Source organism: Oreochromis niloticus, linkage group LG3, assembly GCF_001858045.2.
Source record: "Oreochromis niloticus isolate F11D_XX linkage group LG3, O_niloticus_UMD_NMBU, whole genome shotgun sequence".
NCBI lineage: Eukaryota > Metazoa > Chordata > Actinopteri > Cichliformes > Cichlidae > Oreochromis > Oreochromis niloticus.
Window position 1 is genome coordinate 16,601,653 of NC_031967.2, and position 14,816 is coordinate 16,616,468.

Sequence of the window (14,816 nt, forward strand, 5' to 3'; positions counted from 1 at the left end):
TCTAATGTTTGGCTTCATGATTTCAGTCTGATTGGCTCATTCATAAAGTATTCTGTTCCAGCTGCTGGAGGACAACATCATCACTTTTGTGAAGAATGAACTGAAGAAGATCCAGAAGGTTTTGAGTCCAGATTACCCAGAATGCTTAGAGAGTCAGAGGAGCAGCAGCAGAGAGGCATTTGTGAAGATCACAGTGGACTTCCTCAGGAGAATGAAGCAGGAGGAGCTGGCTGACCGTCTGCAGAGCAGTAAGAGGATTTATCTAAAGATTTGAGCTTTTGGTGAAAAATGAAGATTGATTACCTTAATGTCTAAAAATATGAACCAACATATTTTCAAAGAGTAATTTGTTAGAAATTTGTTAGAAACTTAACTTTGAATTTAGACTTTATAAAACATGAACTGATATTTTACTTTGTTTCTCAATTCAGATAATTTTGCTGCCAGTTGTCACCATAAAATTAAATCTAAGTTAAATAAGAAGTTCAAGTGTGTGTTTGAGGGGATCGCTAAAGCAGGAAACCCAACCCTTCTGAATCAGATCTACACAGAGCTCTACATCACAGAGGGAGGGACTGCAGAGGTCAATGATGAACATGAGGTCAGACAGATTGAAACAGCATTCAGGAAACCAGACAGACCAGAAACAACCATCAGACAAGAAGACATCTTTAAAGCCTCACCTGGAAGAGATGAACCAATCAGAACAGTGCTGACAAAGGGAGTGGCTGGCATTGGGAAAACAGTCTTAACACAGAAATACAGCCTGGACTGGGCTGAAGACAAAGCCAACCAGGACATCCAGTTCATATTTCCATTCACTTTCAGAGAGCTGAATGTGCTGAAAGAGGAAAAGTTCAGCTTGGTGGGACTTGTTCATCACTTCTTTACTGAAACCAAAGAAACAGGAATCTGCAGCTTTGAAGACTTCCAGGTTGTGTTCATCTTTGATGGTCTGGATGAGTGTCGACTTCCTCTGGACTTCCACAAAACTACAATCCTGACTGACCCTAGAAAGTCCACCTCAGTGGATGTGCTGCTGATAAACCTCATCAGGGGGAAACTGCTTCCCTCTGCTCGCCTCTGGATAACCACACGCCCTGCAGCAGCCAATCAGATCCCTCCTGACTGTGTTTCTATGGTGACAGAGGTCAGAGGGTTCACTGACCCACAGAAGGAGGAGTACTTCAGGAAGCGATTCAGAGATGAGGGGCAGGCCAGCAGGATCATCTCCCACATCAAGACATCACGAAGCCTCCACATCATGTGCCACATCCCAGTCTTCTGCTGGATCACTGCTACAGTTCTGGAGGATGTGCTGGAAACCAGAGAGGGAGGACAGCTGCCCAAGACCCTGACTGAGATGTACATCCACTTCCTGGTGGTTCAGGCCAAAGTGAAGAAGGTCAAGTATGATGGAGGAGCTGAGACAGATCCACACTGGAGTCCAGAGAGCAGGAAGATGATTGAGTCTCTGGGAAAACTGGCTTTTGATCAGCTGCAGAAAGGAAACCTGATCTTCTATGAATCAGACCTGACGGAGTGTGGCATCGATATCAGAGCAGCCTCAGTGTACTCAGGAGTGTTCACACAGATCTTTAAAGAGGAGAGAGGACTGTACCAGGACAAGGTGTTCTGCTTCATCCATCTGAGTGTTCAGGAGTTTCTGGCTGCTCTTCATGTCCATCTGACCGTCATCAACTCTGGACACAATCTGCTGGAAGAACAACAAACAACCTCTACATGGTCTAAATTATTTAACAAACCAAAACTCCAATCTCTCCACCAGAGTGCTGTGAACAAGGCCTTACAGAGTCCAAATGGACACCTGGACTTGTTCCTCCGCTTCCTCCTGGGTCTTTCACTGCAGACCAATCAGACTCTCCTACGAGGCCTGCTGACACAGACAGGAAGTAGCTCACAGACCAATCAGGAAACAGTCCAGTACATCAAGAAGAAGCTCAGTGAGAATCTGTCTGCAGAGAAAAGCATCAATCTGTTCCACTGTCTGAATGAACTGAATGATCGTTCTCTAGTGGAGGAGATCCAACAGTCCCTGAGATCAGGAAGTCTCTCCACAGATAAACTGTCTCCTGCTCAGTGGTCAGCTCTGGTCTTCATCTTACTGTCATCAGAAAAAGATCTGGATGTATTTGACCTGAAGAAATACTCTGCTTCAGAGGAGGCTCTTCTGAGGCTGCTGCCAGTGGTCAAAGCCTCCAACAAAGCTCTGTAAGTAAACATGAACTCATCTCTTCATTCTTAAAATCATGGGAAATAAATCTGAGGTGTTCAGTTCAAAGAACAATGCCTTTTAAGAAAAATTAAAAAATAGTCACTTAGTCAAATATGATTCTTTAAATATTTCACTCCAGCAGGACATGTCTGCATTTCTGAAATATTTTTGTCTTTAACTCAAATAAAGCACAATCCAGATTCAGCCTATAAGAACATGAGCTCTGATCCTTCAGCCCCTCTGACAGGTTTATTATCCTCAAGTTGTTCACTTGTCTCCAACAACCAGGACTTTAGCTCTGTTTTTTTTAAAGCAAATACTTGAGCTACCAGACTGCACCTACATCTTTTTCAGATGTTCTTATTTTAAGGTCTGGTTTGTGTCTCACCTTTATTGCAATCCCCAATGTTTCTCTTTTTTTCAAATATAAATCTGTTACCTTGGTGTGTCCAGAACAACATGGTGAAGCCAAAATACAGACAAAGGTGAAGGAACTGAATATTACTAGACGTGAAGGCTTTATTTACACACAGGAACTTGACATGAACTGTGAACTATGGCGGAAGTACTTGAAGCTGTGAGCATGAAGTGGGCTCTATGGTAGGTTTCCAGAAATGGGTCTTGGTTGATGGTAATCTGAGTCACTGTAACAGAGGCAGAGCAGCGTCAGAAAGATCACTGGTGGAGGTTACAGTAAGTGAACGAGGTTATCTTCAATGTCTTACTTGAGGTTTCTGTAGCTCAGGAAAGGTAAAGCTGGTCTGATCTGACCTACTGATCGGAAGGTTGGTCGTTCAATCCCTGGCTCCTCCAGTCTGCATGTCAAGTATCCTTGGGCAAGATACTAACCCCAACTTGCTCTCCGATGCATCCATCAGAGTATGAATGTGTGTGAATGTAGTTAGAAAGCACTAAGTACAGATAAAGTGTTTGTGTGAATGGGTGTGATTGGGTGAATGTAGCATGTTGTATAGAGCACTTTGAGTACTCCGGGAGAGTAGAAAAGCGCTATATAAGAATTGGTCCATTTACCATTTACTTGTCAGCAGTTGGAAAGCAACTTGGGGAAGGCAGGTAGTGAGGTCTGGGTGAGTACTTGTTAGCTTTGAATCCAGGCAAAGTGGTCCAGTAAGTCTAAGAGACAAAAGGTCTTAATGTGGCTCTGAGTGAATCAAGAAGACCAGCATCCAGGAAAACGTGACTGAACTGCAAGGGTGAGTAGATGTAGATGATCCGAGGATTAGGAGGTTAGCAGAGTTATTGAGAGTGCTGGTGTTATATTCAGCCTAGTAGATTACTCTCAGGCGTGGACAATGGCTGACAAAGGCTGACCAGGCTTCACCCAAAGGCAGAAACCAGAGTCTAGTGGGAAACCACAGCCACTCACACAGACCATGACAGCAGCATGAACCCCCCCACCCCCCACCCCCACCCCCCCACACACACACACCTAAAGCATTCTTTCACTTTGCATCATTTACCTCCCCCTTCTCCAATTTATGATGTGTCTACTTTTACAATGATAACTGTGATCAGGGTGAACCAAAAGAGGTGCCGTGGTGAACAGATCCTTCAGTTTGGTGAATGCAATTTCAGCTTTGGGGGACTACAGGGAGTGCAGAATTATTAGGCAAGTTGTATTTTTGAGGAATAATTTTATTATTGAACAACAACCATGTTCTCAATGAACCCAAAAAACTCATTAATATCAAAGCTGAATGTTTTTGGAAGTAGTTTTTAGTTTGTTTTTAGTTTGAGCTATTTTAGGGGGATATCTGTGTGTGCAGGTGACTGTTACTGTGCATAATTATTAGGCAACTTAACAAAAAACAAATATATACCCATTTCAATTATTTATTTTTACCAGTGAAACCAATATAACATCTCCACATTCACAAATATACATTTCTGACATTTATATGGCACCACACTTATAACCTTACTCTGACCCTCTCTAGAAATGCCAGCTCCCCCTAAGAACACTCCATGGGTAAAGTCAGGTTCGTCCTTGGTCCCTCTCTCGTGGAAATCTTCTCCTGTAAAGGATAGAAAACCCTTTCTCCCTACTACGGCTCTCCTACCTTATGTCCCTCAATTGTTCTCTTTTATTCAAAAGCCTGAACCTAATTATGTTTTGACTTTCTGACTTTTGTTCCTATATAATCTTAAACATCACTCATCTCAATCTACAGCATTTTAACAGTCTTACAGCACTGCTGTCATATGTTTCCTGTTGTTCACTCTATTCAACATCCTGTACTGTCACAGCTCTGGCCTAAAATTACCTTTCACAAGAAAAATCATCATAACCACTTATTCTACACCAGGATCAAAGAAAAACAACCACTTTCATCATTACGTGTAAACACATAGTTAATTGCTCCTAGATAAACTTCATCATAGCTAAAAGCTGAACTCTAACTGTATTTTGAACTCCCATTTCCTGGGTGATAACCTGTTTGAATATATCATTTTATTTCATTTTGCTGCTTTTAATGTAATGACTCCTTCTAACTTAAGCTTTATCAGAACTGCATTTTATATAAGAGGACTAATTTAGAGCTGCATGTGCTATCTCAATATTTTACATGTCACCCCATTTAGTTACAACCGAAACTCCTATTCAGTTCCTCTTTTCTGTCACTTGTTACAGGGCCAACTCAAATTCAGTTAAAAGCTAAAGGAATTTCAGGCCCTAGACCTCACCTATGTTTAAACCATATGTGTTTGTAAGCGTGAATGCTGTTTATCCTTCTGTTGCTCCAAGTCCCCTACAATATATCGACTGAGACATAACGCTCATCGAAGCTTATGACCTTTAAATGGACCGAACCTCAACTCTGTTAATGAGCACGATTGCAATGTGTAAGAAAAAATCATTTCTACATATATAATCTCCAATATTATTCATTTAAGTCCATAACACTTTTAACATCCTCATAAAAAGCTCTCCTCTTACTATCTGTTTCTAAAGCCTACATTATAACAACATTCTAGCATTATGTCACTGTTACAACTTATCCTAAAAATCAAAAAGAAATCCCACATTTTCTACTCATCAAATGTTCACTATTCTCCCCAAAGCATATCCTTTATTCCCACGGTTCCCCTTTAAGTTTGGTGTACAACTTCTTATTAACCCCAGCAATTTATCTCCTAAACCTAATTCAGTTCATTTTAATCCTTTCTTTTAACAAATCCTCAGTTTTACTATATCTAGATTATCAAACAACCCCAATCATTATAGAATCCTAGTAAAACCCCTTTCAAATTAAACAAATTAAATCTTAAATCCCTCTCTTTTTTGACACATCTCATGTGGCAAAAAACTCAACATGCTTCACCCAAGCTTAACAAATCAAAAGGAAAAAAGGTTAGTCATTTCATTTCTCAGAACAGCTCAGCAATTCTCCTCTCCCGTGTTTTGCTTCAGCCCTGAAAACCTGTGTTTAAGGAACAAAATCAATTTAATCATCATGTCAAATCTCCTTCAACTCGTTGCTCCATGCAAAGTCTGGATCCTTGGAATTTCCTGAAAACAAAACCTGTGTGTTAACCAGAACTTCACATTTCATACTCAATTTCCCCACTTATGATCCAATCTGTGTCATGACAAAAACAAACTTAAACAGAACAGTTATTAATCATATGTCACCTCAGTTCATGGTAACTTAAGTTACATCAAACAATGTTTCCCTTCTAGCATTTTGCATTCTCCCGACCATATAATGTAATAACATAATCCAACCCCAGTAAATAATTTTCTCAAAGCACACATCAATATCCCAAAATCAGCATCCCCAGATTTAAGTCTCCCACTTGTCCTTTCATTTATTTCCCCCTTGGTCCCATCACTCGCATTCACTCCCATGCATTCACACATGATATTTTTGCTGATACTGCAGCCTTCTGCGCACGTCATCAGATGCTCCACATCAGCAAAATGAGCTCAATCGTTTGTTTTATTTCGTTTTCCTTTTTAGGAAAATAGTTCTCTATATTTTGACTGGATTGACACGCTGCAATCATTTTTAGACAGAGACTTGCCGCCACTCAGTCTCTGATTGTAATCAATTATAATTCTGTAAAGCCCACCTGATTTTCGTACTTGGTAATTTTGTCAGCGCCGTCCGTTCGCTCTCTTCCAGGCCTGCTTAGAACAAAAATGAAAAAAGAGAGCTGATTATTAGCTCATCAAAGTACCAAACAAAATCACCTGACAGGTTTTTTCCTGAGTGCACTTACTACTACAAAAATTTTTGGGGCCCCTCTCAGACATATCCATGTCTTAATCAAACACCCTCTCTGGAAATAATCAAACACCCTCTCTGGAAATAATCAACAGCCTCCAAAATCTGAAACAATCTTAAATTTTCACCCATTCAACACACTAAAACCTCGCCAAAAGCTACACCGTTTCGTACACAACAATAACCCCGGTTAAGCACTTTACCATACTCAGATTCAGCCTAACACCTTACAACAATGTGTCAACACTAATTTATAAACCTCCTAATCAAATTTGCACCTCTGAACAATCTACCCCTCCTTTAAGGCCTCAAACACACACACACACAGGAAGTGTTAAGAAAAAATGAAGAGAGGAAGTGTCTCTGCTCATAGACTCACAGCTCAACTGCCAACTTGACAAGAAAAATACATGTTTACACCTTATCACATTATTGAACGATTTTCATATTCTTTCTATACTAATCACTTACTTTGATCAATCAGTGTAAGAGCACTCCTGAGTCACTCTTATAGACACTTTTCTTTTGTTATTTCCATCTATTTTATGAACCATTCACACCATTCTCTCACTCATACAAGCAGCAAGCAGATCTTCATTGCATATGCTTATGTTCTTAGCCAGGTTTTTAATCAATATCTGTTCATTAAGCTTCAGGAGCTTGTCTTTATAAGGTTAATGCATTTTCTGTTTGTGTGTGTATGGGTATATGTTATTTTGCATCTATGACTTCACAGTCTCCCAGACTTCTTCCCAACTCTCCAGTTAAGCAGTCAGTTTTCTTTTTCCCCGAGTTACTAACCCACATTTTGATTTCCCACCTTAAATTACCGCCCTCCTGGTCTTCAGCCAGGAGCTGGGGCTTGCTTTTCAGGTTCCTGGACACATCATGCTGTGAACAATTCAACCAGAAACTTGCCTTAACTTATCCATAGATGTTAACCTCTAACTTTCTTCCGACTGCTGGATCTGGAGAGCCGGTCCAAGTCTGCTTTACTCCTGAAAATAACAAAACTAAGACATTTTCATTATTATCACCAGTGGTTAAATAACCCATTTCTCTATCTCCGATCAGAAACACCAATTATGCCAGGCATGTAAGCGTGTTCTTCCCTGCATTTTATGTTAATTGGGTGTAAACTGCTTCTTCATTAAATTAATTCATTGAGTTCTTCGTTGCCTTGCGATGTATTCATGTTAATGTACACTACGTGTAAGCTGTTTCTTCATTGCATCCTATATATTCATATTTAATTTATGCATTTCACCACTGAGCTTTAGATTCAAACTATCTCACTTCTGATTCATTTCAAAAATAATCTCACATGTAACAATTTGTATGTGTGTTTTCTATTCATTAAGGTAATGACAATTATTTTCGTTCATTATTCTTACCTTTTCTAATGTTTACCTCTTTGTTATGCTGTGGTGGACATCCCTAAACAGTCATGAGTTCAGGCTTTCAACTTTCAATCCAATTATATCCTATATTCTCGCAGTCAAACTCGTCCAGCTTCATCTCTCACTGGTCCTCTCTGCACAATGTCCTGTTCGGGCTTCAAAGCTCCAGCAAACACAGTCTCAACTCAGCTGTTGTCTTCTTCTCTGTTTCTTTACAGTCTTTCTTTCAGATTAAGTCCCAGCATGGCAAAATATCACTCAATGTCCAGTGCTCTTCCACAATTCTTTATCCCACTGTTCAACTGCCCAGCCTGTATTTTCACAGTACATGTTACATTACTCTTACATGCTGCTGCTGGTCGTCAGTCGTCATCAGTGTTAATGGATCAGTGGCACTGCCGTTTGCCTGCTGTATTCAAGTTCACGATGTTCTGTCGGTCTTCATCAGGCGATTAACTGTCCTTTGAACTTCTTCTCCGCTTCAGGGACAAAGTGAGAGATCCAGCCGCACAATTTCGAGCCAAAAACTGGCTTATTCTCCCAATTCTTTTAATCTACTTTTCTGCTGCTGAACTCAAGGTTCCAATGTTGAGAGAGTCCACCTGTATTGACACACTAAAGCATACAATTAGTAATATATTCATTTTTCTTAAAGGCTTCATTTGCTCCATGGGCCTCGTCTGTCTCTCTGTGTTCTTTCTGTACACACTCAGTTCCCATATATGGGCCTGCACAGTTCCTGTTCACTATTTCCTGTCGCTGCAGCCCCGGTACACAGAGCAATATTTCCTGTTCCTCAAACTAATCTAACTCCTTTGTTTTTTTGTTTTCTTGAATTAAAAACACTTTCAAACTTTAGCACATCCTACTTTTCATCACACAAGAAATATATTTCACACTCCTTTATTCCATACACACCTTTTAAATACTCTAACCTCTTTCAGACGCCATAAATCGTCTCACACGCACTGCCTTTCTCTCTCTCAAACTTCCCCTTTTCACTTACTCAGACAAATCACCCAGTCACTCAAATCAAATACTGACAGCATTCACACAGTTAAAATCACACAAAATACGCTTTCATACGAGTATTTTGGACATGCCTTCCATGATCAGAAAGAGCAAGTCAAAAGAAAAAAGAAAAAGAAAACTGAAACCTCTCATCGTCTCACAGCTTCTCCCCACACACACATAACTGAAAAATAAAACACACCAACATTTATGGCTCACGAAATATACATCTATCAAAATTCAGTCATTTTCTAATCATCCACACTAATATATTCACACTGTATTTACACTCTCATAATAAGCAAAACCAACCTCTTATATACAGGCATTTAGCAAAAAGCTCAATACTGTCGAAATTGAAACCACCCTCTCTGCGCGTCCCCGCTGCTCATTTGCATTTACACACACCATCAGTGCACATCCGGCTGTGCATCGCTGACACAGAGACTGATCTTACTCATAGATCTCATATTTTATATTACAGACGTCTTATTAATTACAACTGCACAGATTTTTTAGGCCTCTTAAATCCTATAAATTTCGACAAATTTACCCATAACGGTCCGACCGATAAAGTCCCTGACTTTTTTGCGACCAATTTTAGCCAGTATTCCGTCCCTGACGGTGGCCCGATTGCTAATGCCCTAACCAAATTTATCGTAGCCAAAAAAGCGCAAATAGGGGATTCAATCGATCCCCTAGCAATTTCGGAGTTTCCCAACCTCTCCCCCGCTGTCGACGGTACTATCCCTACTCAGCGGTAGGTCAAGGGTCAGCGTCCTGCCCAGGCGCAAGCGTTACCAAGGAGAAAATGCGCTTCTTAAGGGTCCCAGACTCCTCGTCCTCAAGTAATTTTAGAATAATTTGAAACAACAATCTACACCCAAAACAGGATTAAGATTAAGGACAACCCTCAACAGTTTTGGAGATTCCCGAGTCCTCCTCGAATGTTGCCCGAAACTATCCCTAGTCGCCGCTAGGTGAAGGATAGATTTCTCTATCCAGCAGGGAGCGTTACCTCCGAGAAAGTTCTTAAGGGTTGCATAACCAATTGGGCTCCAACCCACAAAATGACCAAATTCCCTACCACACTACATTAGCAGCTCCAACTGCTTTAATTCTCTTTTCATTCCTTTATTCTCATTACTCAGTACTGTCACTTATACTTCCTTATCATTACTTCAACCGGTAAACTTCATGAAAACTTCACCAAAATTAAAAAACAGACATTCACCAGTAATTTTCAGTGAGTAGACTTTAATTTGACATGTCCAATCTAGCACATTTTGGAAAATTCAACAGGTATGTGCCTTACCTTTGTTTAAGCCGGCTTGTCTCTCACTTCAGACCACTGACTCCTATCTGCCCATCTAATCACCACAGACCCTGGATCTCTCCATCTACACCAAAATTCCCTCTCTCACCGGACGAGCCCCCAAATGTTAGGGTTCAATGTTGAGAGAGGAATCCATAAAAACCACAGATCCAGGCGTGTGCAATTAGACAGTATTTTAATGAACACATGTGTGAGTTCAACAACCCAATCAGTGTTGAACTGTCTTTCTCATATTCAGACAACTGTTTTATGGGGTTAAGAATTGTACAGCCCCCTTTTCTGTTACTAGGCAGATTTACGTCACACCAAAACCACAATGACTTTTAACATAGAACATCATCTTCGTGTCGACGGCTGATGCTTCCTGTTAGCCCGCCTTCGCTGTCGCTTATCTCCCTGGAACATCAGGTGCACTTCCTGTAGAAAATGTCACTCATACAGGCACAACTTTGCAGTCTAAAACTCATTTAGTAGGTAAGAGTTTATATCTGTGTGTGTGTGCACGTGCAGGGGCGCGTGCATGCTGTGTACTGCGTACGTGTCATGACCTCTCACTATTTGTCTGTCTGTACGTGCAGAGTTTGCATCTGCTTTCTGAACCTTAGTTGACCTCAACTTAAGCAACTTGAACTTTCCCCTATCAGTGATCCCTCTAACTAAGTGTGCGTGTGGTTACGTGTATGTCCGAACCAAGACTATATATGTGTACTCTACTGAATTAATGTTTTGATCAAAAGCCTCTACTAAAAGCTTAAATCAAAGATAAATGCATAATAAACTCTTTGGCTCTTTGGCTTGCACTCGCTCTGCTTTCGGTTTCACTTCTGCAAAAGCACGCCGTTTCCTGTCAGCCTGCAACTCAGTTTTCTCACCCACTGAAGACTATATGTAAGAATATAAAAACATTCAAAAATCTTTAAATTATAGATTCAACTGATTATAACTGAACCTGCAATAAAGACTAATATAATACCAATATATTTTGAACATCTGAGTGCATCTGAATGCAACATCCCTATTAACATGAAATGTTAATGATGATTAAAAAATAGCAGCAAATAATAGCAGTAAAATATTTCTCCTCTCGATACATTCAAAAACAAAACAAAAAACAAATCAGCAACCAATATAGCCACCTTTCTTTGCAAGGACAATCAAAAGCCTGCCATCCATGGATTCTGTCAGTGTTTTGATCTGTTCACCATCAACATTGCGTGCAGCAGCAACCACAGCCTCCCAGACACTGTTCAGAGAGGTGTACTGGTTTCCCTCCTTGTAAATCTCACATTTGATGATGGACCACAGGTTCTCAATGGGGTTCAGATCAGGTGAACAAGGAGGCCATGTCATTAGTTTTTCTTCTTTTATACCCTTTCTTGCCAGCCACGCTGTGGAGTACTTGGACGCGTGTGATGGAGCATTGTCCTGCATGAAAATCATGTTTCTCTTGAAGGATGCAGACTTCTTCCTGTACCACTGCTTGAAGAAGGTGTCTTCCAGAAACTGGCAGTAGGACTGGGAGTTGAGCTTGACTCCATCCTCAACTCGAAAAGGCCCCACAAGCTCATCTTTGATGATACCAGCCCAAACCAGTACTCCACCTCCACCTTGCTGGCGTCTGAGTCGGACTGGAGCTCTCTGCCCTTTACCAATCCAGCCACGGGCCCATCCATCTGGCCCATCAAGACTCACTCTCATTTCATCAGTCCATAAAACCTTAGAAAAATCAGTCTTGAGATATTTCTTGGCCCAGTCTTGACGTTTCAGCTTGTGTGTCTTGTTCAGTGGTGGTCGTCTTTCAGCCTTTCTTACCTTGGCCATGTCTCTGAGTATTGCACACCTTGTGCTTTTGGGCACTCCAGTGATGTTGCAGCTCTGAAATATGGCCAAACTGGTGGCAAGTGGCATCTTGGCAGCTGCACGCTTGACTTTTCTCAGTTCATGGGCAGTTATTTTGCGCCTTGGTTTTTCCACACGCTTCTTGCGGCCCTGTTGACTATTTCGAATGAAACGCTTGATTGTTCGATGATCACGCTTCAGAAGCTTTGCAATTTTAAGACTGCTGCATCCCTCTGCAAGATATCTCACTATTTTTGACTTTTCTGAGCCTGTCAAGTCCTTCTTTTGACCCATTTTGCCAAAGGAAAGGAAGTTGCCTAATAATTATGCACACCTGATATAGGGTGTTGATGTCATTAGACCACACCCCTTCTCATTACAGAGATGCACATCACCTAATATGCTTAATTGGTAGTAGGCTTTCGAGCCTATACAGCTTGGAGTAAGACAACATGCATGAAGAGGATGATGTGGACAAAATACTCATTTGCCTAATAATTCTGCACTCCCTGTAGATGCATGCTGAGACTTGAGTGGTGCAGCTACCTGACTATAGTTGCAAATGAACCGTCTATAAAAATTTGCTAATCCCAAAACCCATTGGAGATGCTTCTGGAATCTACAATGGGTACAAGGGGTAGGCCACTCTGTGAAAGTTTTCACTTTTGCCAGATCCGTCTTCACCTGCCCCGTGCCAAAATGTAACCGAAAAAAGTTATTGATGAGGAATGGAATTCACACTTTTCTGCTTTGACATATGGTTTTTTCTCCAGCAAACGTTGGAAGAATAGCATGGACGTTCCTCACAGGTTTTGGGAAAAATGAGGATATCATCCAGATACACCAATACGAACCTGTCAAGGAAGTCCTGGAGGATATCGTTAACTAATCTTGAAACATTGCGGGAGCACTACTTAAACCAGGCGGCATGACCAAATACTCGTAGTCCCCCAATGGCATGTTTAAAACGGTCTTCCACTTGTCTCCCTGATTGATCTGGAAAAAGTGGTAAGCGTTGCGGAGGTGGGGTTTTGTAAACCCTGTGGCGCTGTGAAATGGCCTGAAAGCAGAGCTAATGAGGTAATAGGTACTTATTCTTGATGGTAATATCACTGAGGCCCCTGAAGTAAATGCAGAGAGAGCCATCCTTATTCTCCACAAAAAAGAAGTTCCAACTTGAGATGACAATCGTTGGATTATGCATGCACCGAGGGATTCCTTAATGTACTTTTCCATAGCCGCACACTCAGGTCTAGACAGGTTATACAGCCAGCTAGAAGGCCGGGTGGAGCCAGAGAGTAGTTCTATGGTGCAGTCATGTGGTCTGTGAGGTGGCAGTGAAAGCGCTTTACTTTTGCTAAATAATTCCTGAATATCATGACATTTGGTGGGCACAGAGGAGAGATCTAAAACAGTCTCAGTGTTGGTTGATGGTTCCACAGGTTCTGGTGGACAGGCGGGAACAAGGCAATTTGACAGAACAGACTCTAACTGATTACCCTCTGACCTGACCAGTCTAAGTGTGGGTTATGTAATTCTAGCCAAGGAAACCCGAGTATGAGTGGTTTGTGAAGTGCATGAAAAGCAAAAAACATGTTTTCTTGTAATTGCCAGGGGTGACAGGCTCTGTGCTGTGAGATATGTGAGGGGACACTCGGTTATTTAATGACTTAGTGGGAATGGGCGGATTAAGGGCGCATAGATGGATGTTTAACTGTCTTGCTAACTAAGACTCCATGAGGTTCTGATTGAACAAGAGCCTGAAAGGTCTGGTTAACAAGCACTGAGACTTGGAGTTGCAATCTGGGTTTTTTTGTTTGTGTGAGTATCCTCCACCCTTATCCTCGAACTTACCAGTGGGCAGACCCTGGTGTGGAATCGAAAACAGACAGGTTCATCGCGAGAAGCAAGCTGATCTTTCATGGTTTGATTTAATGACTGAAAAAATACAGCGGACGGTGGTTAGCACTGTTGCCGCACAGCAAGAAAGTCCTGAGTTCAATTCCACCATCAGGCCAAGGTCTTTCTGTGTGGAGTTTGCATGTTCTCCATATTATTGCGTGGGTTCTGCCCGGGTACTCCGGCTTCCTCCCACAGTCCAAAGACATGCAGTTAGTGGGGATAGGTTAATTGATCAATCTAAATTGCCCATAGGTGTGAATGCAGGAATGAATGTGAGTGTGAATGGTTGTCTGTGTCTCTATGTGTTGGCCCTGTGTCAGACTGGCAACCTGTCCAGGGTGTACCCCGCCTCTCGCCCTATGACATCTGGGATAGGCTCCAGCGCCCCCCGCAACCCTGAAAAGGATAAGTGGAAGCAAATGGATGGATGGATGGATGGAAAAAATAGACCCTGCAGAACTTGATCCGGCCAGCCTGCCTCAGCAGTGGCTGTTGGGAAATCATAATTGGCCACACTGTAACGGCCCTGATTCGGCCCTGATTCAGTAACTTTCTCCCTAAACTACCCTCAGAAATGGGGTGAGCAAAAGTCTTTACAAACTCAACCAGGAAATCATCATGCGAGCAGAAAGAAAGAGGATGAGCAGATAGGTAAGCAAGAGAAACCCACCAGCATCCCAGGTTTCCAGAGAAGGTTCAGGTTCCAGGTACCTGAAATGGGATGTAATTCAATTCAATTTTATTTATAATGCCAAATCACAACAACAGTCGCCTCAAGGCATTTTCTATTGTATATTATATGATTGTACAGTAATAGATACAAAGAAAAATGCAACAATCAT